Source organism: Tachypleus tridentatus, chromosome 13 (genome assembly GCF_004210375.1).
Source record: "Tachypleus tridentatus isolate NWPU-2018 chromosome 13, ASM421037v1, whole genome shotgun sequence".
Lineage (NCBI taxonomy): Eukaryota > Metazoa > Arthropoda > Merostomata > Xiphosura > Limulidae > Tachypleus > Tachypleus tridentatus.
In genome coordinates, this window is record NC_134837.1 from 171,844,712 (window position 1) to 171,870,177 (window position 25,466).

General features: G+C 33.6%; 1 protein-coding gene and 1 long non-coding RNA gene across 2 annotated transcripts in view; one reads left to right on the forward strand and one right to left on the reverse strand.

The window, feature by feature from the left end:
- The window catches only part of LOC143238518 (juvenile hormone acid O-methyltransferase-like), a 38,074-nt gene that overhangs the window by 4,783 nt on the left and 7,825 nt on the right, over positions 1-25,466 (reverse strand). The gene's annotated exons all lie outside the window — the stretch shown is intronic.
- LOC143240711 (uncharacterized) lies at positions 12,095-13,765 on the forward strand. The gene is made up of 2 exons (XR_013021894.1): positions 12,095-12,296; positions 13,385-13,765. It is a non-coding gene; the product is annotated as an uncharacterized LOC143240711 (long non-coding RNA).

Below are 25,466 nucleotides of genomic sequence, written 5' to 3' on the forward strand. Positions count from 1 at the left end.
GTTTACATCAAATGTTTCGATTTTCCAATAACTTTTTCTTTTCACCATTTAATGATAAACTGTTTCATAAAAAAATGTTTCTATCAAATATTATTTTACTCTATACGAATAATTAACAGTAAGCACATTTATTTAACCACTTAACAAAACAGTAACTTGAAGTATTCAGTAAATGTAATGAAAAAGATTATTTACAGATCATAAAAGTAACTACATTCACCACACCCTTCAGTTATTTCAATTACTGACGGACCCGGAAAGTCGACAGGTATTTATATACAAAATCTAAAAAATAGCACAAGCAAACAAAAACATATTTCAAACACTCGAGAAGGTAATCAAAAGAATATAGCGCCATCTAATGTTGAACCTATGAACTACCTCGAGCTAACAGTTCACGCGGTGTCTGACAGATTTTGTTTGTTTTTGAATTTCACACAAAGCTACACGAGGGCTATCTTCGCTAGGCGTTCCTAATGTAGCAGTGTAAGACTAGAGGGAAGGCAGCTAGTCATCGCCGCCCACCGCTAACTCTTAGGCTACTTTTGTACCACCGAATAGTGGGACTGACAGTCAAATTCTAAAGCCCCCATGACTAAACAAGCTCGCTCTTTAAGCCGTGGATGTGTTATAAAGTGATGGTCAATCGCATTATTGGTTAGTAAAATAGTAATACAATGGTTGTTTACCGATTAACGCTTCGTTTCAGTATGGTCTTACTTTTAACCAGCGAATATTTAGGCTAATTTCATGGTGTTCACATATTCTCTATTAAATGCTAAAAAAGTCTTTCATTTTTATTTTCCCTTTTCTTATTTTTATCTTTCGATCTTTACTCAAATAAGTGGTTGACTCTAAAGACGCAAAATGCATATTTTTTCTTTGTGTTCATTGGTCTTAAGATTTTCGCCAGCAGTGTATATCTTACGGCTACAATAAGCGTGGCATAATGCATTTGTATGTTTATGTTGTAGATGTAGATCTGTCTTGTTCATTTTTCTGACGAAGTGGTCTATTGGTTTGGAAGTAACTCTACATTTATGCAATAAGGAAATTTGAAATTTCTTAATAGAAGATATATAATATCAATATTTTTCAATTATTATAACACTAATGCAGAATTTATATACATTATTCTTGTGAATTGAGTCAACTTCATACGTTCATTGTTTTACTCTTTCATCAGACTAGCGAAGATGCAAAATGATCTATGTGTGTTCTACCCTCAGCGTGCTAACGAAGCTCATATCAGACTTACCGCTGAGAAGAGCTGGATGTGGACACTGACATAACGAATTGTGTTTATGTGTATAAATAAAAATCAAACAAAATAGTTATGGACTTATTTGTATTGACTGTCATTTATCACTTTTTAACCCAAACAATAAAATGACTTAATATATTGTGAAAATCAACCTGCTTTTGGAGAACATGGAAGAGAAAGTAGCCATTATGATACTATTTTCAGTACAATGAAAAACGTGTAGCTTATTGTTGAGGTATTGCCATATGAGAAATATATAGAATATAGAGTAGAAATGACTGAACGTTATAGAATTCGTACAAGGAGAACAAGGGTTTTGAATGTGTATTCAAGAGAAGTGGCTGCATAACTACTATAAGGAATAAATTTATGACACGAATATTAGAATATCTATGTGACGAAAAGGTATTTAGATCATCAAGCCATGAAACCATTAGAGATTATGTGTATTTTAACAGATTATTGGAATGTGTTGCAAGGAAACTGGAGTAATTAGAGATTGAAGTAATTTAGTAAATAAATTAATAAGCTAGAATATAGATCTAGAACCACATACCATACGTGTTATTCATATGAGTGTAGTAAGAAAGCAGTCTTCATCACAGTAACTAAAACAAATCATATGTTTTTCTACCGTCTGGTTGAATTATAATGGGTCACGAGTGCTGACTGTGTACATGTATATTCATTCTCAACTAAACTATTTATCCACGTCTTCGTTGGTCGCCCTCTTCTGTCTCCAAAGCATTCTTACTGTGTTGCAACTATTTAATTCTTTGCTTCTTAATGTATTCGCTGATTAGGGTATTCCAACCATTACTCGGACGTTCACATTTCTATTCCTGTTTTTCTCTAGTTATTTTAATAACTTTCTTTAAGCATCTGATAACCTTCCGTTTTTTATTTGTATTAAGAATCCTTGTTTGATTTGGTAACATGTGTTTAGTAAAAACACTGTCTTTATTAAATTTCACTTTATTTCCATGTGAATATTTAGGTGTTTCAAGATCGGTTGTTGATTTAACATTACTTGTTTTAGTGCAACCGTTTGTATTTCCTTTAATTAATTTGAACAGTTTGGATACCCACTTCCTACTTGCTAATTCAGTCGTAACTTTAAAAGAGCTTCGTTAAAAGTGTTTCTTGCTCGTACAAACTGATATTAAAAAAGAGCGGGAACAACATTTAAAATGCGCAGAAAAATGTTTATTTTAACTATGGCCAACATTAAAAAAGTCCGAGATATATTCTTAGCTAAAGAAAAAAAACGTGTACGTCGTAGCTTGAGGTGTCGTTCAAAGATTTAAGCTGGTCATATGTGATTCAATAAACACATTGGATCGTATCTTGAGCGTGAATAAAACATATGAAGCTGTAAAGCCGTAAGAAAAAAAGAAATAATGTTTTTATTGAAAAAGTAAGAACGTATCAAGTGTAATTTGTTCATCCTTTAATGCTACATTGTAAAGTTTAAGAACTTATTCTTAAAAATAAACATAAGTTTATATTGTACAGTTGTTGAGTATGTTGCCATGTGATGTCATTCGTCATAATTTAAATACTTTCATTTTTGTATCGTGTACGTAGTATAAATTATATGGACATAGCTAACACCAATTAAATGGTTAAACAATGAAAACAATATTCACAAATACATAACACGTATTTCTTCTTTTATTCTAAATTAAATTTTACTTGTTCTCATGTTCGGATCTTGATATTAGAAACACAATGACACCTGCATGATCATAGGTATTCATTATTTTTCTTTTAAAGAGTATGGTATTAACGTTGTAGATCTGTACTCAGTTCGTATAAACATTACAAACATTATATGAAGTCTCACAAATTAGATTATTTTCGTTTTAGACAAAAATGTTTGTTTACATGTACTCACTCAGAATCACAATTATATTCTGCAACACCCCACACCCTTCGGTAGCTAAATTGTACTTTGTCTCAAATGTCAAGCAATATTTACACCAGAAATTCTTCAAATTCAAATATATCAAATAAACAAATATATTTGATTAAATTAATAATGGTTTGTATAGCTTACATTATTGTTAATATTCAAATTAGCAAAACAATTTCGAGGAGAAAGTAGTGAAAAAGCTGTGTTCACGAAATTATCTTTTTTAGATCAAGATTCGAGTTGGATCACATATATACTTCATAGGTCAGTCAATCACATTCCACAAAAGATATCGAAATTCATATAAATAAATAATGTGTTTTATATAACCTAGAGATTCACAGAAACGCTCAACAGTATTTATTTATTGTTAATATAACGTTTTCAACCAGTGGAAAATTGTTTGTTGTTTCTTCAGAATGAATTTCAAACCAACCAAGTATTGTTTCAGTAGATCTAAAAAATTATATTGAGTGGATTACAAATGACCGTATCTAACTGAAATATTGTGTTAAACTTTCATTGTGGCGTAGGAACGTTACATAACCATACTATTGTCAATGAACATTTGTCGACTTAGCCAAGTATACGTTAATTTACGAAAAGATTGAATATATGGTTTTGGATATAATACACAAGTAAAGTAAAAGTGGCTTCATACTCATACAGATAGCTACGTCTTTTGGGGATTCGGAAAATGTCTCACTAGGTTTTGGAAAAAAGGGCAACGTCTCAATCAAATATATTTTATATAGTAGAACTTTTTATTAAATACATCATGAAAGTTTGTTTGTTTACAAGTGAGAGTCTAATTAGGTAGGAAATTTGTAATAATTGCTTGTACGTTTCTGAGATAAGTAATAACACATTGTTAAAAAATAATTCAGCACCGTCTTGCATAACATTGACATCTCATTAAAAAGAAATGTTTCTATTCCAATAAAACAGTTGTCAAACACACTTTTTAGTCGAATACAAGAAACTAAAAATTGTCGGAAAATGATTAGGAAATACAAAAGACAAAGGAAAAAAAGATTTTGTTAAAACACAAATAAAAATATCACGATTCATTACAAAAGAAAACTTAAAGCAGTTCTCCACAATTGAAACATCGTTTGAAATCTTTTGAATGTTTGTAAAAATTATGCTAACTTTGGTGGTTGACTTCCTTTGATTACCATATTCAAATCTCTTAAAGTTATTAGTTTTCACAGACTATGCATCTTATACTTTATCAAAGTAACACAAAAGAGTGTCAAATATTGCAAAAATATGTATTTATGAACAGCAAGGCAACAACAAAAGCTAGATCGTTTCAAACTGACAGTCAGTGATCATGGAGGTGAGACAATGGTTTGGTTCTTTTTTTTGTCACATAATTCACAGATGCGAAAGAATTATTGAAAAGTAACACAGACGTATAAACTTTAACTGATTGTAGTATATAAAATTAGCTGTTAATCCATACTACATAAAGGAAAACTGAGGTTCCCATTATTAAACACCGTACATGTATAACACTTTCAAAACAAATACATTAATTTGACAGTCTCAAAGATAAAATGTTTCTTGTTGAAACATCAGGTATGGTATGTGATATAAACTGACTAATTAAAGAATAGTACGAGGAAAACTAGGAAAGTTAACATGGAACATGAGAAAAAAACATGTTATCTTTAAAAGTAAAGTAGACAGAGATACCTAACATGATGATATTTTATCTTGTATACGTAAATCTTTAAAATATTGTAGAACCGGTTGTCCAAAAATTAAGCGGTGAATAAGTAAAGTGGAACAAAATTAAAGAAATAAGGTAAATTAAACATTGAAAAATAACTATTGATTTATTGATAGTTTAAACAATCTGTTGATATAGGTCAAATAGATAAATTAAACTGCCCTACTAAAACCAGCTAGATAAAGTAAATAGGGCGAATTAATTCTTAATTACGATTAATTTCATCAAATAAACCATATACAAAACTGTGAGTAACAGTTACACGCTATACTTTTAAAGGCTTAATAAGATGAGAATTAATATACAGTAACATTAATATTAGGCCTGGCATGGGCAAGCGCGTATAGCGGGCGACTCGTAATTCGCGGGTTCGCGCCCGCGCCGCGCCAAATATGCTCGCCCTCTTAGCCGTGGGAGCGTTATAATGTAACGGTAAATCCCAGTATTCGTTAGTACAAGAGTTGGCGGTGGGTGGTGATGACTAGCTGCCTTTCCTGTAGTTTTACACTGCTAAATTAGGGACGGCTCGGTGGGCTAACAACCTGCTCACTTAAAATACTTGTTGAAGAATCCGCAAGTGATTGCGACCCTATGTTCCTAAATGGAATCTATTGGTGATAACTAACTAAACTAACTAACATTAATATTAGTAAAATACTATTGATGTTTATCCTTCACGTATAATTTTAAAATAAATTAAATTTAATTAAATTTTACATGTTCTGACCGTGTTATTAGGAATGCAATAAGACTTGAATGACTGTACGTATTCAAACAATATCCTTATTTTGCTGGAAGAGAGTACGGTCTTAAAGTTATGGGTCTGTACTAAGTTTGTATAAACATTATAAATAGTATACTTGTCTCCAAATTAAGGGGTACAAATAGAAAAACTACTGTACATATATGTTTGAGTTGGGTCGGGTATATCCTTCGCAGACGAATAACATTCTATAAAAAGACAAATTCACATAAAGAAGTAATGTGTATTAAGATATATTTTAGAGATTCACAGAAAACATAACAATACTAATATTATTAATATAACATTTTTAAATTCTTAATGATGTTTTTGTTTTTTTTTAGAATGAATTCCAAACCAGCCCAATATTGTTTCAGTAGATCTAAAACAGATGTTGAATGGATTGATTCAAGACTATCGAATTATGTCTCGAAAATGACTGGATCTAACTGGGATATTGTTTTAGACTTTGGTTGTGGCGCAGGGAACATCACAAAAAACATACTTTTATCCCACTGTTCAGCCCATACTAAGATTATTGCTGTTGATATTCAATCAGCATTTGTGGATTTCGCAAAAGAAACCTTCGGTCATGAAAGGATTGAATATATGGTTTTGGATGTAATAGAGAAGTAAAGTGAAATGTGGCTTTATATTTATATAGATACTTAAATATTTAGCTATATATAATTTTAAAGCTGCATTAAATTAAGGCAGTGAGTTAATGAAATATTCTTTTATCTTTCAACTGATACACTACATGGTAAACTAGGTGGACACCCGACCATCACACTCATTTGCTTGTTGGCCATATAATTCCAAACCATGGGCATTAATAAGGAGTTGGTCCCCACTCTTCTGGGAAAGTTTTTCACGAGATTTTGGAACATGGCTGCGGGGATTTGCTTGTATTCTGCAACAAGAGCAGACCAGAAGACCTGACTCGCAGTCGAAGTTCCAATTCATCTCAAAGGTGTTCGATGAGATTGAAATCAGGGCTCTGTGCAGGCCAGTCAAGTTATTCCACACCAATCTCGGAGAGCTAGTGTTTATGGACCTCGCATTGTCGTGCTGTAACAAGAATGGGCCTTCCCCAAACTGTTGCCACAAAGTTGGAAGCGGATAATTCTCTAGAATGCCATTGTATGCTATAGCATTAATATTCCTCTTCACTGCAAGTAAAGAGCCTCGCCAAAACCATGAAAAAGAGCCACAGATTATGATTCTTCCTCTACAGAACTTTACAATTGGCACCATGGATTGTTCGGGATTGTATAATAGTTACATCTTTACATTACAAACTGGTCTGCACATAATTAAGTTTGAATATAGGTCTGCTAAATAGAAAAGATGATTCTTATTTTTTCTAACTCATCGCATAAAAAGGAATCCACATCTGTAGAAATCTCCATATTTGAGTCGTAGAACTCGACAAGCCTTTCCAACCAAATACTTCTTGAAAGTCACCTCACTTCAGTATGCAACAGAAATTGGTTCATCAATTCCCTTATTTTCACATACCTTAAAAAACTGTAACGAATTACGTATGTGTGTTTTAATTTTATTTACAAATGCACACATTTAGAATATCATGCAATTCGTCATTGAGATTTTTTCCGCAAGGTGACTTTGTTGTAACATAGAACCTGTCGAGGTAACAAGAAACACCCTGATTGCTCCAAGTGGCCGCAAAGCAGACCAATGGAGTACTCACCAGTCATCGAAAAATTTTGTCTGACAGCATTGCACACAGATCACATATCCTGATAGCCAGAAAGAGGATTGCTTCCAATCTATTCTATTTTGGGATCCAGTAATCAGATGAAGTCGCCACCAAGGATGATATCGGCCTGCATTATCAAGAACCTGCTTAAGCCCTAGAAAAAAAAATTCACCTCCCTGGACTGAACAGGAACATTGACGTTAACAAGTCGAATCTTTTCAACCCCAGCGACAACAATGCATACAACCTGCCCCTCAGTATCATGATGCAATACGAAAATGAGCCATTAAAATGCGGGTCAAAAACTATCCCACAACACGCAAATACGTCAAGCCAAACGACCAAAAAGCAGGAAAAGGAAACTTGGAAGAAAACGCAAAATGGTCACTCCTAGAAGCAAAATGGGTCTCCTGCAAAACGAGCATCAACTGAAAAGCAGTTGAAGAAGAAAACTGCGTAGAATTGCTTTGAATCGCTAATCATCCTCTAGATGTATAAAATTAGCCAGAAAAGTTTATCTCCACATAGAAGTGGGAATCAGTGAAGCTGCTGTTTTAGTTGAACTGATTGTGCAGGGGGGCAGAGGCCTTTTTGAAACCTTCCAACCCCACCTCTCCAACACGGTTGGGGCTACCAGAATTCGACAACCACTGCTGCACTGAAGAAATACCCACATCTAAGTCTGGGAGATTCATGGGGCTGCAGAGCGCCCATTCATGATCATTCTCCCCTTGTGATCCCAAATGGTTTGGGACACTAGAGAAGCTGACAAGGTAATCAAGAGAGCCCAGAGAGTACAGCTCGTCCACTGGCAGGATGGGGTCTCCAACCTTCATGGGGAAGAGGGCCAGATCAACCACAATACCAAAGGTCAGGTGAGTAGACTCCTTCAGAGATCTAAACTTCAGCCTTACTGACCAAGAGATCATGGGCCACATATGAAGTACCATTGCCCACAGTCAACCCACGCAGGATTGTAAGAGCTTGATTCTCAATAGAGGATCCCACCCAAACATCACCTAAAGTGGCGAGAAAGTGGGTTTTATCATAGCCCCAACCACCTCACTACCAGACAGAGGACTGAGCCGCCACACAAACTGAATCCACTCCAAGTCAGCCAGGCTGACCAGGGACCCTCAGAAGTCCTGACCACACCAGGACCAGAACAATTACATGATAGGTCTGGCCTTTGTCAGGGGTTGGGGAGTCCCTCCATCCTAAAACACAGGAATAGGTACTGATGGGTCAGGCATCTGCTTTGAGACCCCACCTCCGTAAGCTTTCAAAACTGGTTGCGGTATGGAGGAGATCCCCATACTCTTCTTACGCAGCTGCGGTTGTCCTGCAGCCGCCGCGATGTAAGATGCCACACGTCTCGGACAAGGCCAGAATGCGGGGTGACTACCCCACACAGCATAAACTACCTTGCATTCTTCGTTGAAATATCCAAATGCTAGACACTTTCCGCACTGGTGGGGTTTGGCAAGAACTCAACAAGTGGCTTTCTAGGCCACAGCGGTTGCATAGTCTCCGCACCCCAAAATAGTTTGTTACACATCACACGTAACCCCTGGATAGATGTAAAGCTGGAAACCGGCTTCCTCATATCATAGAGTGTGGAGGCACTCTACATGGCTACTCGAAGTCGGTACTAACTGCGTTTATTATCGCCGAGGGTAGCGAGGCTGCAGGCACCACGAAACGCATGGCCGTAGAGTTATACCGGCCAAAAGAGAAAATCGTTTCATTAAAGCAAGTGAAGAGAAAGAAAAAAAAAACACAAACACTGCTACAAAGGACAAAGTCTAAATTACACTCAAACAAAATACACCGAAAAACACGAAAGGTAAAGCACACGATATAATATTGGCACAACCCCGTGAACAAGCACTGAAAAAAATACTGCAGCAGGAAAGGAACGTCGCAAACCACAAGACGCTCTAGCAAGGTAGTCCTGATTCCAGTGATGGTCTAGGAAATTTGCACTTTGAACTTTGAACTATGTAGAGGTTAAGTTGAGAGAGAGAGAGAAGTCTGAGTAATTCTCTTTCCAACAGGGGTGATCGGGAATGTTGTGGTTCCACTTCGTCCCCGCTCATGGAGGTTTATTTTCTTTTACGTGGAAGTTTTTTGTAATTTGATTTAGCTTGTTTAAGTTGATGAAGTGAGGTGGAGTATTATAAAAATTACTGGTGAGGTAGGGGAGGCAAGGAGAGTAAACCATGCCGGAGTATTCAGAGAAAACACACGTTCACAGGCGCCGAAAGTTTTACCTGTCCTGTGCCCGGAGGGAAATTGCAACGAAAACGAACGTGGCAGAGGCTTAGTTCAGAGAGAGAGAAATCTGAAGAATGCTCTCTCCAACTCTCATGGGTTTTTCCTTCGCTTTTATTTTGACATTTTTAAGGTGTAATGGGGTATTTGAGAGTAATACGAAAGACGGGAGAACTGGACGAGGGCGGCATAAGTGAAGTAAGCCAGACCTTGGCCTATGGTCGGAATATGCTGGCGGCTGGCGAATTAACTTAAAATTAACCATAACTGGATAAAGTATAAACTATAACTGAATAAACAAGCGGCTCTTTTCAGGCTCCGGTAAGAATGTGACTGGGACCTACAGATCCAATGCGAGAGATTTTGCTGTGGGGAAAAACGGGAGTACCTGGAGAAAACCCACTTTCACGGCATGAGCGCCGATAAATCATCCCAGACCATGCCCGGAAGTAGCTGGGAAGAAACACAGGAATAAAAACAAAATCAAAAACAAAAGAAAAGCTGATGGACTGTGACGGTGGTATACATGAAAACTGCTAGCTGTGGTCTTGTAGATCAGGTAGTAACTTCGTCATGAACTTGTTTTCACACTTGAAGCCCATTGGTGCAAGTGAAAAACGTGATCTAGGTGGTGGAACAACTGACTGTTCTTCGGTGAGTTGTTCTTCGCTGGTCTGTGATGCTTTGCTTCTTCTTGTAATTTTGGTTTGAGTTTTCTGCGTGTAGGTAGTTTGTCTTTCTGTTTGAACTGACGCGTCGATAGTTATCTTGCTAATGGTTTGAGTCTGGCTGGTTGTTGAATTCTGTGGAACTGGGACTGAAGTCTGGCATGATCTGTCGCTTGGACTGCTGAATCTTGGCGTGTTGCTAACAGAGGGAGTTGACGTCTTCTGGGTCGAGTTATCTGTATCTGTGTTGGTGTTTCTTCTAGTTGGATCTGGACTCGGAGGTATTTTTGTAGTTTCTCGTTGGAAGTTGTCCGTTGGTTGTTTATGATGTCTAGGCGCTTTGTTTGACCAAGTGTTGAAAGGTCGTCGATGTGGGCGTTCGGCTCTAAAGTGAAATATGTGATAATAACATCCGGCACGTAAAATACAGTCAGCATTGTACTTCGATGTTGTCACTATCTTCATGAAGTACGTAGGAAGATTAGTGTTCTTAGAAAAAATTCGATGAACAGCATAAACACTGGCCTGAATTTGAGGTTCTATGGCTTGTTTGATTTCTTCTGGTTGAATTGATGGGTCGACGCCCCTGAGAAATACTGAATAAAGACTGACTGGACTTTTGGCAGGGGAACAACTTACATTAAATTCGGTGTTCCATGGTTGACACATATAAATTTGGTCTGCGGTAGTGGCGGGTTAAATGAGAATTCCGCCCCGGCGTAAGGTTCGGGTCCTGGACGGTTCAGTGATTGCCCCTGGCTTGGCTTGGGCGATCAACGTAGCGACTTGAAGCGGCGTGAGGTTCGACGGTAGACCGTCGACTATTACAGGCGGTACTGACGGCCTGCCTGGCGTGGATGAACGTTTCGTCTTAAAACCATGTTGGTGGAGATATCAGCACGTCTGACTTGATCAGTGACTAGCGTGGACTCTAGTTGACTGGACTGGTCAAAAACTCCAAAATATTTCATTTGGTGTTTGAGAGTAGAAGTTTACATCTTTCACAAAGCTTGTGTTTTCTTACAGCAAAGCCACATCGGGCTATTTGCTGAGCCCACCGAGGGAAATCGAACCCTTGATTTTAGCGTTGTAAATCCGGGGGAAATTGCATGCCTGAATACTTGATTTTATGCATCTTTTTAGCAATGGATGTGGCTGAAATAACTGAACCCACTAACAAGAAGGGCGTCTACACAATATTCCTCATGTAGTATATATGTTTATGAAAAATTTAGATTTAATTTTTGTTTTACTACTTTTGTCTTAATATCTCTAACATTAGGGCTAGGAGCAAAATAACGCAGGCCTTATAGTACGTCAAACTATTCTTACCAAGGCAAGATGTAATGTTTCACTTAATCTACTCTTAATACAGATACGAAAGAGATATTTCAAAGTAACTTGGTTATGTAAAATTACAATTTTATGTGGGTCTCGAACATCCTTTTAATACCAGAACAATGAAACAATTTCAACTTATATTCATGAATTGAAACTTACTGTTAATTTTCTTAATGTTGACAGAATTATGTGTTATGTCTTTGTGTAATTATCTGCGAATATCCAAACTAATCCAAATTATATCTTGAATATAATATCAGGTTTTACAACAACATTGTTTTCTCTGTACGTTTGTGTGTGTGTATATATCTCTACACAAGTGAGTAATTTATTTTAAATGAATGTCAATATATTACCCTGATTTTTTTTAATAAATACAGTTTTAAAAATCTAAAACATGTTTGTTTTTTTCGTTTGTTTTAGAACTCCCTCGCATTGGGCGAAGATGTTTGACAAAGTTTTCGCTTTCTTTTACCATCATTACGTCAGAGATTTTAGAAAATTTCTAAAAGTATTTCGTGAGATATTGAAACCAGAAGGTTACGTTATCTGTCTTGGTATTGTTTCAGCTCATACGTTTTCTGCTTGGTTAGAGTTGTCAACGAAAGAAGAATGGAAAAAATATCTTATCGTAAGAAATAATGTTTCTGGTATTTTTGATACTTAAGGAATACAACTTTTGATTTTCTTTTGGCTTAGTAAGAAAGCGCTAAAACTAATTTTTTTTGCGTAACTTTCCATAAATCTAATGTTATACCCCTCTCGCCAACTTGTTATACGGAGGATTTGGCACAGTTTATATACCATAAACCTCGACATGTATAACTGTGATAAACGCTTATTAATCGTAAACCTGCTGATACTTGACCAGGAACATTCATTGGTATTTAACATTGCAACCTGTTGAACTTCGGAAAATTAACTTTTGGATGTTAGTATTCCTAACAATGTATTAGATATCATTCTCGGTGAAAAGCCAAATTGTTAACTACGTGAGGCCAACCAATAATACAACTAGCTTATCTGTAAAGTAAATTGTATCTGTGAATCAACATAGAATTAATTCGCTCATTGAAAACCATACATAAAATATTCGGATCGAGACCAAAAAGAAGACTCGTGATTCTTTCTAGGTTTGTAGAACTTTTGCATTTAAATTATTTTTAATAATTGTTATTGTAAATCATATTGTTTGTATATGTTTGTTAAGAAAGAGAATTGTGTGTATTCAATCTTGTTGGCAAGTATTATAAAGTTCATACATATCGACATTTAGTTAATTTCCAAATTAAAATTAAAGGTTAGTCTGTTTGAAATTGTAAGACGTAACATAATTCATAAACTCGTCCGAATCAAATTATGATATGTAACAATTGTTTAAGTTAACTTTACGAAACTTTAATCAAAGTACTGATTCGAAAACTGTAACCTCAAATTGTGAAATCATACATGTCTGAGCTGTGCAAACCATAGCTGTCAAAACAACATTCTTTAACATTTTAAACTTGTAGATTTATTGCTTACCCAGTAAAGATTAATTTGTTGTAGAATTTAAGAGCTAATAGGTTTATTCTTCTGTTACGTAATTAGAGAGGAATATCATAGTGAAGTGATCAGCTTGAATTAATTTGGACTTTGGATTATATGACAATAACTACATGAATAATTCATAGTAAACTTTACATTTATGTAAGTTAATATACTTTTTATGATTTGCAGGTTTCCAGGAAAGTGTTTTGCCTAAAGAAATCATCAAACAAATACCACTGGAAAATTTCGAGAAATTTTTGGAAGACGAAAGGAAAGTTGTTAAGAGATACAAAGTGGAATGCAATACTGAAGGACCAGTCACTGCTCAGCAAACCTTTATCGAGATGTTTTTGCAGTACAAAAGTTAGACTTGAATGGTGTCAGAATGTACTAAACAAAGTTTCAAAATACCATTACTTTTTAGATTAGATCAAGAATAATCACAAGTATTGCTATACAAATATTTATCAATTAATCTTAAATAAAGTAGAATATTAATGGAATGTTATTAATTTTAAAACTTGCCAAGCTTTAGTGTTTAAGAATAAAAGCAAAAACGTCGTAAATGAGTATCACAACAATATAGATCTATTTAGTGCTTATGTTTATATTAGTTTAAATAAAATTACTAAAATGAAACACAAACATTTTTGTGTCAGATTCATTCTATTAATAAAGTGTATTCGGTATTGAAGTATGTGAAGAAAATATTTTTGTCATAATAGGTCATAATTGCAAAGTTGCTTTGAAGTTCATCTATAAAACTTTAAATATTTCTATTTTTATATTCTTCATTTTTATTAACAGTTTTAATTTTGATAAAAATTAGCGAAAAAATGAGTTGTTATGCGAACTAGACATATATTGCATATATGGTGAAAAGAGACCTAAACACCTCTCTTCGTTAATTTGTACATCAGTTCATTATGATAAAATAATTTAAAATAATAATAGTAATAACAAAATAGAGCTAAAATAAAACAGGCCACCTACGTTCTAGACTTATTAAAAAAATCAAAGAATAATATAAATGTACATTGCCTTGAATAGGACCAGATTAGTGTTATGATATTACTTCAGCTATTCATTATTTACTCGAAATATATTAATCAGGTCACTCCAACAAAGTAATAGAAGGAGGAATACAAATAAATATACCCAAACACCAGAGAGAGAGAGAGAGAGCAGTATTCAAGCGAGTCATGTGATTTAAAATAAATACCACTAATTACTCAGCCTATACGTATATGTAATGGTATTCATTGAACTTATGTAAATCATTAGGTCGAAGTGAATCGTAAATAAAAGGCACTTAGATATGTTGATCGAGTGGTGAACCAATAAACAGTAACTGAAACTGACTGTAATTGTTCTCTGTGGTTTACTATAACAAGAAAAACTGCAAAACTAAATCACATGTTCACAGCCGACATTCGACGGTATTTTAGTGTACGACTAATTAAAAACAAACTTCCAAAATGTAACTACTCGTGCAACAACACTCTCGATAGACAACACTTATTAAAACATCTTGCAAATTCAAAGGAAACAGTAAACTGATCATGTATTTTCCCAACACAATTCTCTTTTACAATCGTCAAAATCCTAATTTTCAATCTTACTAGGCATTAATCTGCCAGTAACATCATCTACTTCAAATGTTGTTATTGCTGTAGCGAAAATGGCTATTATATCAATTTCTACGAAGTGTCCACAATCGGGAAGTTTCTGAAATGGGCAAAGTTTCGCTGAGTAGCAACACAATCTATCTGCACCATTGTGTTGTGTGCCTGGGAATACACAACGACAAAGTAGTATTCTTCCAACATTCTTTTTGAATGAGTTATCATATCTACCAGATAATTTAAAGATAAATAGTCACTTAAATAAAACTCTGTCCGTCTGATTCTCACCTTCCAACATAGTAGTAGTAGCAATAACGTACCGCAAATGCAAGTAGTTCTTTCTCACCATAAAGTATTTGTATTAGGACACCGAGAACATATCTTAATTGTGACACATCACTGTTATTCGACCCGTTCAGCTATCTGATTTGACAAATACGTTAATATATTTCACCAACAAATCTCTGAGGTTTTTTTTTTCACTGCATTTAGTCTAGATTGTTTGCACAGTGCTCAAACAGTGACCTTTAAGTGCTTTCAGCCTAAGTACAACAAATACAAATTTAATGTTATTACCAACATTCATTACTTTTACCTCTCTCACCTTATTCGTAACAGCTCGAAATCCAACTGTTCATTATTACAAACCAACACTTGAGGTTCATCTCTCGTTACTGAAATAATTGTCTAAGCTACTGTTCTTGCACTGTTAACAGGCTTCGTTTGGTTAACTTTCCTGTAGAACATCAACTTCTTTGCTGTATAACTAGTGAATACTTTCTTCTACAGGCTTGTTCTCTTTAACCATGAACTGAGATATTCGCTAATGTACTGTCAAAAAGTACTTACTAAGCTCATCCCAGCCCTGATGGAGTTCAAATCGCCGCTAAGATCTTAGGTGCATATACTTAATTGTGTTGTCTCAAACTAATGGACACATCTCACTATGGCTTTGTAAGTTTTCAAGAGTATCAGACTCTTCCGAAATAAAATAATAACATATAGCAATGATAAGATGGACTTAAACTCATTTTGAAAGTACACTAATATAGGTTTAAGAAAACTGTTTTCAGTGTCACTAAATCCAAATTTGTCATCACATTGAGATCGCAAATATTTATTTATTTCTTTTACCAGACAAAATTTAGACGCTTACCTCAAACTACGTGATTCAGTTTTTGTGTTATATAAAAGAGTAGTACAGGCTTCATTACAATAACCATTGTTTATACAGGTCATGAACCTTTGACGGGTTGTCTCTGGAGATAAATCATTAACCTCAGTCTAATTATGTTGGTAAATATGTGACACCTAAATTTACATAAATACTTTTTATAAATATATTTCACCTAAAATAATTGATATGTCATATCTTGCAGATCATAATTTTTCTTGATAGATCAAAAAAACTTAGAATGTATCATTGTATTGAAAAAGGTTCACTTTAATATTCATGGTACTTATTCCTTCAGTGGGAAAGTGGTGTAATATCATAATATTTAATACATTTTCCGCAATCTATGTCTTACAAGAGTTGGACGCTGTTAACTCTGTCTCCATAGAAATAATTTAAAACCTCAATACTTCACGGTTACTATGATTAGTTAAGGTAAAAAAAATATCTACTATCGAAATCCTAACCTATTTAATGCTTAAAATACAACGATGTATGCATATATAAGACGTTCTTCCTTCACTACCCTGGAATTATCTGAATAAACGATATTTATTGCGTAGAAGATGCCAAGCAGAAATAACACATAACTACAACCGCTTGACAAACATTAATAATGAAGAAGAAAGAAACGTGTAGATCTTTCTGAAAACGTACACTGGATTTGAAAACAACATAAAGTCAGAACAATAATCTGAAGTCAGACATAATATGATCATAGTTAGAACACATAAACCCACCAAACTTCCCTTTGAAAGGGAAAAACATTGTATAACATTCTCTCTGAATGTGGAATTGAATATATTGAAGAAACAAATAGAACAATGGAAACCCTTTATCGATTTACCTGCAACATTTTAATAGTAAAATATGACTGTTATGATCCACGCTTCAAATAAACCACACAAATGTTACCTTACTCAAATAACCTAGCATAGAACTGAACAAAATCTGTTCTTGAAACAGCTCAATAATTTAGAGACTTCAAATTATCAGATTAGAATATAAACTACTTATCATCTAGATCCTAGAAAAACGTTGATTAAGTAGCAACTAGATTTAAGTGTTTATACACGTTGCTTACAATGAAAATAATAAAAACTAAATAAGCGTCATGATATAAATATTTCGTTCTATTATAGTAAGACAATTATCATCCCCTAGAGACAAAGTAGTGTGTCTACGGCGAACTTTTACTTCAAAAAACCTTGTTTCGATACAAGTGGTGAGAAGATCACAGATAGTCCATTGTGTCGCTTTGTATTTAACCTAGAACAGAACAAACACAATTATTCACACTTATGAACCAATCTCATTTCTACAAGGTCCGGCATGGCCAAGCGTGTTAAGGCGTGCGACTCGTAATCTGAGGGTCACGGGTTTGCATCCCTATCGCGCCAAACATGCTCGCCCTTTCAGCCGTGGGTGCGTTATAATGTGACGGTCAATCCCACTATTCGTTAGTAAAAGAGTAGCCCAAGAGTTGGCAGTGGGTGGTGATGACTAGCTGCTTTCCCTCTAGTCTTACACTGCTAAATTAGGGACGGCTAGCACAGATAGACCTCGAGTAGCTTTGTGCGAAATTCAAAAACAAACAAACAAACATTTCTACAGCATTGCTGATAGTCGATTAGATTTATTATAAATGTTAATAAAGGTTTGTTAGCTTGTGGGATCTATCGATAAATGTTTCCCGTAAACTTCAAAGCACATTTATATTATACTTGTGGTAACAAGAAACTTCACAGCTACTGTATGCCAAAGAGCATTAAAAAATGGTCAGCTATAACTGGTTTGTATTACGTGCCAAAGGACATAATAAAGGGTCATCCATAATTGGGTGATGCTCTTCGTAACGAACAAGTTAAAAATAACCAGTTTAGTGTAATTAACGGCACTGTTTGGGTACAAATATAAAGATTCAAACTCGTGACTTTGTGCTGAAATTAGTCGTGATTTTTGAGCGTGAAAGAGAGGTATCAGATAGTAAAACCTTAATGTCAGTAGTAATTAATTTGTTATACAATGTAAATTAACTAGGGTTATCTCAAATATTACAATCATTTATATTCAACATAAGGTCGCAAAACTGATAAGTTAAGATAAATTAAGATTGGAAATTTGTAAATATTTAAATAGGGATTGTAAAAAGGTACATATATAAGGTTGAAGGTACAGTAGACATCATTTTCTCAAACTACAAACCATTTTTGACTTCACAAAATATATTTCTAAGTAAATAATGCCTTGTTTTTTTGCTTTTTTTACGATCCCTATTTTCAGGTCTTTAAATTTACTATTTTGTATGAGCATCTATAGGCAAAGGATTACTTGATGTGATAGAGAAGTTTATACATTGTAATAATAACAAATATAGTAGTTAGCTGATAAGGTTCATAATGATGTATTCTAGCTTTTGGCTATTTGATCACATTAGCTTGAGATGTTAAATTTTTCAGCTACGTCTAGAGATTGTCATGAATATTCGGTTGGAATTATAGTAAACATTTATAATTTATGTGTAACCTGATTCTCTCTATATATAATGCATAGAAATGGGCAAATGTGACCCACACCACGTTATGAAAAGAATAACTAAGTTTCATTTATTCTTCATTGGTATTTATGTCCTCCGAACCATCAAAGATCAGAAATAGAAAGTTTGACCTCGTTGGTGGTTTGAGAGGTTTAACTTAAAACTTACGAACGAGAAGGGGATAAACAAGTTCCATACCCCAAGAATCTCACCGATAAAAACTTGCTTCCGATTCTCGGGTGTTTAATATTCTCTTCGGCAACGATTCGGGGTATGATGGACTTAGGACGAAAAATAAAAAGAGATATGGTGAAGAAAGATGTATATTAATCCACCATATTGGGTTCCCCAAGTAATTTCTTTTGAGTTTCCCTTCTTATACCAATGTATTTTTCAGAATACTTCTGAATTGAAATATAATTCCATAAATTTAATGTTAGTTTTTTAATTTTTATACGATTACATATAACTCATTTTGTATGGCAGTGTGTTCTCTGTGTAAATTAACTTATTTAATTTTTCAATATTATTCTTAGTTTAAAGTTCACGTATTCGTGCTTGTTTGGGGTTTATTTTGAAAGTCTATTTCTTTCCTAACTGAAACATGGTAACTGTGCAAATTGAGGCCGTTAAAACTGCTGTATGGGTCTATTTTATTTATTTGTATTAAAGAGGAATAAATATTTTTGTAGTATAGTTTATGTGTCTGTTACCATGTGACAGTATTTGTCGCTATATAAATATGTTAACGTTTTCTAGAAAACTTGTATAAAAAGAATAAGTTATGTTACAATTGTATAAGCAAACCCCACAAAACGTTAAATCATGAAAGTAACATACTCAGATAGGTAAGTGGCTTTCATCTTTTATTCTAAATCGAATTTAACCTCTTGTAATGCTGGACTCTCGAGATTTAGGAATATAACAAAAATTACATGGCTATAGATATTCAAACAATGTTACTGTTCATCCTAATATTGAGTACATTTACTTTTTCTTCTCTCTGTTCTTGGTCTGTGTGAAACTTAAGATTTGTCAGTCAGATTAACTCTCCCCCCAGAATCTATCGGAAGGTCTCAGAGCTTATATCGTTAAAATATGGGTTTTGATAATCACGGTGAGCAAATAACAAGCAGACTATTTTGCAACTTTACAGGTAACAACAAACAAATCTGTTGCAATGTAAAAAAAAAATCGAAATGTCAAATAATGACAGTACCATCACATAACAATAGACGAAACTATTATACAATTTAAATATTTCTTCATTTTTAAGAAGAAGAGAGAAAGCATTTACTCAAAATGAAGTCTTAGATGATAAAAACTGTGCCTAATATTCTCAAACGCCCCTCAGTGGCTCAGCGGTATGTCTGCGGAGTTACAACGCTAAAATCCAGGTTTTGATACCCGTAGTAAACGGAGCACAGATAGCCTTTTGTGTAGCTTTATGCTTAATTAAAAACAGCAACTACTCTTAAAGTTTCAGTACTCTAGCGTCGAATAATCTTATGTTAAATATGGAGGTGTGCTTATACAATATGATCCTAAATAACTTACATTGAATAAAATTTTACTTTACTTTAAAACTTTATTGCCTGGTACCTTTGATTGAGACTCAAGAAACACGACTGTCTTGATTCCAAGATCACGATGTCACATCTCTCATAGCCCCTGTGGTTTTTAAAGCTTCCTCGTTATCAAACAAGTAGTTTCAACGAATGAAAATTACGTTTCTTGATTTTTTTTTCATATTGTTACCGCAGTTTCATATTAACACATATATCCTTAACTGCACTTTTTCAAACGTTCGATACCACTTGTTTTCAAACATAAATTAAAAACCAACTTTTACACTGGGCTAGTTGCTGTGCTAGGAAAAAGTATATTATAATATTAAAAGTCAAGTGATAATCGGTCACTCTCGATTTCTCCGGACTTTGTGAGTTACACGAGTACATTTTCACTATTTCTCCTATAATACTTCATAAAATGTTTACTATTCTTATCACAGTTGTACTTAATCCCTAATACAGGCGTAAATAGCTCCTAAATACTGACATTTTTTCTGCTATAAAAAAGCTGGTTCCGAAGAGATTTCCTAGAACCAGATTAGGCATGACGTATTGGGTGTCAAATAACTTCAGCCACAATGATTCCGATGGATTTCAATATTTAATGTTTCTTAAATATCTCAGACTCATACATCTCAGTTTAAAATAATGAAACCACATTGAAATAATGTGTATAACTTTATGTTTACTGCAATAATTACTAAAGTTTTCCTGTGAATCGACAGATGTCACTGTAGTTAGAATTAATCACTTTTGGCGTATGTCGGTCTGTCTCTCTAAAGCTAAAATAAGATATGATATTTCATAAACAAAAATATTTCACACCAAAATACTTGACAAGAAGATATTGATTTTCCTAAAAATACACTTAAAATATATCGATACACGTATGAATACAATTGCTCGGACATTCCAAAATTTCATGCTGCTTTGTAAATGTAAGGTATAATTGTTGAAATGTCCAAACACCATACATTTTTAAAATTGGACTATTTTTAAGTTTTCGATTTTACTACATTTAAGTATCCTTTTACTAAGTGATACACTAACTAATTGTTTTGTATCTTCAATTAAAGTTATGGCGTTCTTAGAATTTAACACTTTTCAAGTTAATCCAGCGAAAATTTTATAATTTTATGTGAAAATTATGTAACACCCCTTTTCTTCACATAATCAGTATAAATCTCTATCTCAAAAACCTACGTAAATGAGATATAAGCATGTTATATCCAAGAATAACCTTTCAACCATCTCAAGCAGTTGGAGTGGTGATGAGTATTTATGCTAATTAATAGAATGAATATCAGTGGAAACACCCGACGCAGTATCCTTGGATTTCTGAAAGGTAGGATTGCGTTCCTTTAACAACCTTACGACAGGGCATTTTGTAAAGAAAGTGAAGGTGTGGAACTATCTTCCAAATGTGTTGTCGTCAGATAGAATATAATTAGATGTTACAATCTCGATAATATCGATATCACGAGGATACAAGATCACTTTAGTATAATTTGTTAAACCTCTGTATGTTTCTCACGTGATTACATAAGGCTTCAGAATATATGTCATCTGGTATTGTACTCTACAATCTTAATTTGAGATCTGAGTTCATAAGATGATATAAGCGGTAATGAAATGCAACCTAAGACATTCTAAATAAATCAAACCTAATTTATCTGTATAAATTATACTTCAAATGAATTTTTAACCATAATAGATATTGTCAAAAGTTGGGGAGCATTAGCATTATGACCTTATTACGTAAAACTTTAGGAGTAGTGTCCCGAGAGAGAGAAAGCTGAGATAGCCGACTATGTATTTTTGAAGCGAAACAAGAATTTGCTTGCTTTATTTTTTAACCGAATTCTACTTAAAGCTAATCGAGGGCTCTCTGGTTATATCATCTCAAATGTAGGAGTAAGAGTTTAGAGGGAAGGAAGTTAGTTAACACTACTTGGTGACATATTCGGTGAGTGGGTTCGAACTCTTAATACGCAGTTTGGGAGTGTAGTGCTCTAATCACCAAACAAACAAATAAATAATTAAAAACATAAATTTTTTTAAAGTGAAATGCTATATATGATATAATTATTCGAATTCTGTTAATTTCAAAATAATATGAAATGGGTATGATAATTGTTTTTTTGCAAAAAGAACAGTTGTTTACTGTTTTGAACTAATATCTTTCAATATAATGTTTTAAATATATGCATATCTCTATATTACATAGTGTCGATAAATAAAGAGCTAGAGCAATATACTAATTAAAAGTGTAATTAAAATGGTCTTACATGAGGATCTATGTTTTACGGTTGGTTAGAAATGTCAAAATAGAAGAGCGGAAATATTGTTTCATTGTATGATATGATTATTTGAAAAAGTACTTAACAGAATAAAATCATGTAATTTACTAGTTTATACTGAAAAAACATCAACAACTTAGATATATCTTCTCAATTTTGTATTGCATGTAAGGCTCAAATAAGATTATAATGATCTAGTAATTCAGGGCTAGGTGAAACAATAAGCAGCCTGAGGGTCCATTTAGAAACTATCTGTACGTTTCAAACGGAGCTACAAAGAATGTTGAATTTTATTATTAATGTATACTTTACTCTCACTGAGAATTTTCAGACAGCAAAAAATTAAATAACTTTCTTTGAAAAACGTATTAAATCGTGCGTACTCGAAATAACATTAAGTTAAAGATAGATAAGAATCCTTACCGTAAACAGAACCAATAATCTACCTTGGCCAGATTTATGTTTCAGGCTATAATTTTCAATTATATACGTATGTACACATGTGTATATATATATATATGTATGTGTGTGAGTGTTTTGGTGGAGGGCATTTTAAAATTTCACATACACAAGCTATAGAATATAGAATAGCTATAAAATAATTCCGATGTATATTTATTAAATAATAAATAATTATGAATTATAAATTATTTATCAATTTTATTACTTATAGTCTCCGTTGCTGAAAGTAGATTTTAGTAAAGACTTTGGTTATATAACAGGAAGTAGTTTAATTGCGAAACGATTAATGTTTAAAATGAATCGGTATTTCTAATTTCATGGTAAATATTATGCATTTGGCTCTTTGCTAGGTAATCCCGGACTCCGTTTTTCATTTAGGCTTCTATTTCCAACTTACGCTACATTTATAACGTTTCATGGCACACACAACCATATTTGTTCAGTTTCTGTTGTTCAAAAATTAATAAAGTTCGTTATTTTTTTAAATTTATTTAATAATAATCTTTCTCAGAGTTACAAAGTAACTGACAACTCTGGTTTTCTGTAGTGTTGATAACTAGTAGCATCTTAAGAATAATTGTTATAAGGCACTTTAATAAATAGTATTCAACTAGAAATTTCAGACAAATCTCAAGAAGAGTAGGATGAACTGTGACTGTTCCATCAAAACTGCGAGTTATTTTATATTTCGCAAAAGCTTTCCCTTAGTCTTTCAAGAATTTGTCGAAATTTTTCAATTGTATTTGTTTCAAGATATCTTTACGCAAAACGGACTTCTGTAAATCTGAAAATGATTGAGAAATTTCTTCGTGTGAGTAAATATAAAGCATATTTATCAATCGAGATAATTTCATGTTTACCATTTTACTCCTTAGTAAATAATTTATCGTATCTTGGATTATCTACCGAATTAAAAAAACAATTGACGGTCATTTTCGTGCTTCTTTCTACAACAAAGAATATTTACGCCAATCACTGAAGCGAGCTGCAAACGTGTCTAAATCTAAAAATAAATATTAATTCAAAATATGTAATAACATATCACACTACAGTACTGTAACATTGAAGTAATTTTCATTTTTGGTTAAAAACGAGAAAACAATTAAGAATCCATAAAAACATGTTTTAGTACTTCATTTCTTTATACGAGTGTTTGTAATGGTTTTCTCATTTTCTTATAAACCAAGAAATCTGTAATTTGTTAAATGTAACGTGATTATTGGGAAATAGAATTGGAATGATGTTGAGTGTCCCTTGAGCAATGTATTAACGCTGAAGTTAGTTTGATAAGATAAATTCTCCATATATAATATGAAACTTGTGCCGTGTTAAATGGCGTAATATGATTTATTTTGCTTCTTTTTCATACTGATTTTGTTACAGAAAATAATTGGTTTTCCGTTTAAAAAGTTAAGTAAAACGGTGTATAAAGATAGTTTAAAAGTAACTAAATTTAACTAATAAATAAATAGAGTTAAAATCTTTATAAGTAAATGCATAATAAAAACATTGCATGAGCTATAACAATAAAGATGTTAAAGATCTCTTCCTTTATAACGCTATTATAAGATATCAAAAATATTCACCATGTCCATAAACCAAATGTTTTTGTCACATAATCTACTTTAACGCAAACGTGAAAGTGTTAAATAAAAGTATATGGAATGATTGGAGTGAACGGGAAAGACAGAAATGTAATTCTGGCTTGAGTTATTAAGTACTAATAGGAGATAATTATAGGTGAGGAATACATATTAATATCGTTTGTCAATACCTTCGAAGAGGCAATAATAAGTACGAGCTGTGGAAAAATCTGACTGACTAGAATGCAAATAAGAAGATCTAGAGTTGCTTATGATAAGGCAGTGTTGGCTGATACAGAAGAACGGCTGCGACTTGAAGTTACGAAACTAAACGAAGCAAAAAAATTTAATTATTGAAATAAACATGAAATAAACTAGAGTGTTGAAAGTACTAAGGAGATAAGTTAGAAAATTAAACATTAATGTCAAAGGTTATATGTTCCAGGAAGTATGTTTTGCTATCTAAGAAGTCATATCACATGAGATGGTTGGCGTTTTTAAATAAATACAAATCACATTTAGAATGGTCTAAGAAGCCAACAGAGAGAAAAAGAAGCCACTAATCTAACTAATTTGAGACGGAAACTGAACACAGAATAATAAAGAAATAATCCGGAATGTGGCAATATAATACGAGACATAGATAACAATAGATAGACTGGTAGGTAATTAAATGTGTATTTGACGGAGAGCTATGAATATAACTTGAATTTAAAGAATAAAGTTTTACGTCATATGGAAGAAGACAAATTTCTTATCAGTCATGAAATGGATGAGAACCAGTACTGGGAATGTGTTGGGACGTGATGACCAGTTAAAGAACTTAAACAAAGGTATATTTCTTAGGAGAAGGTGAAAAGAAAGGAAACAGAAGACGAAGCTAGATTATATCCAACAATGAAGATCTTATGGATAAATCAACAGAACCACCGAAGATGGACCTAAGAGGAGAGAACAAAGACAACGCACGCGCAATTGATGCTGCTAATTATAAAATGTAGATAAACATCTTCAGTAATT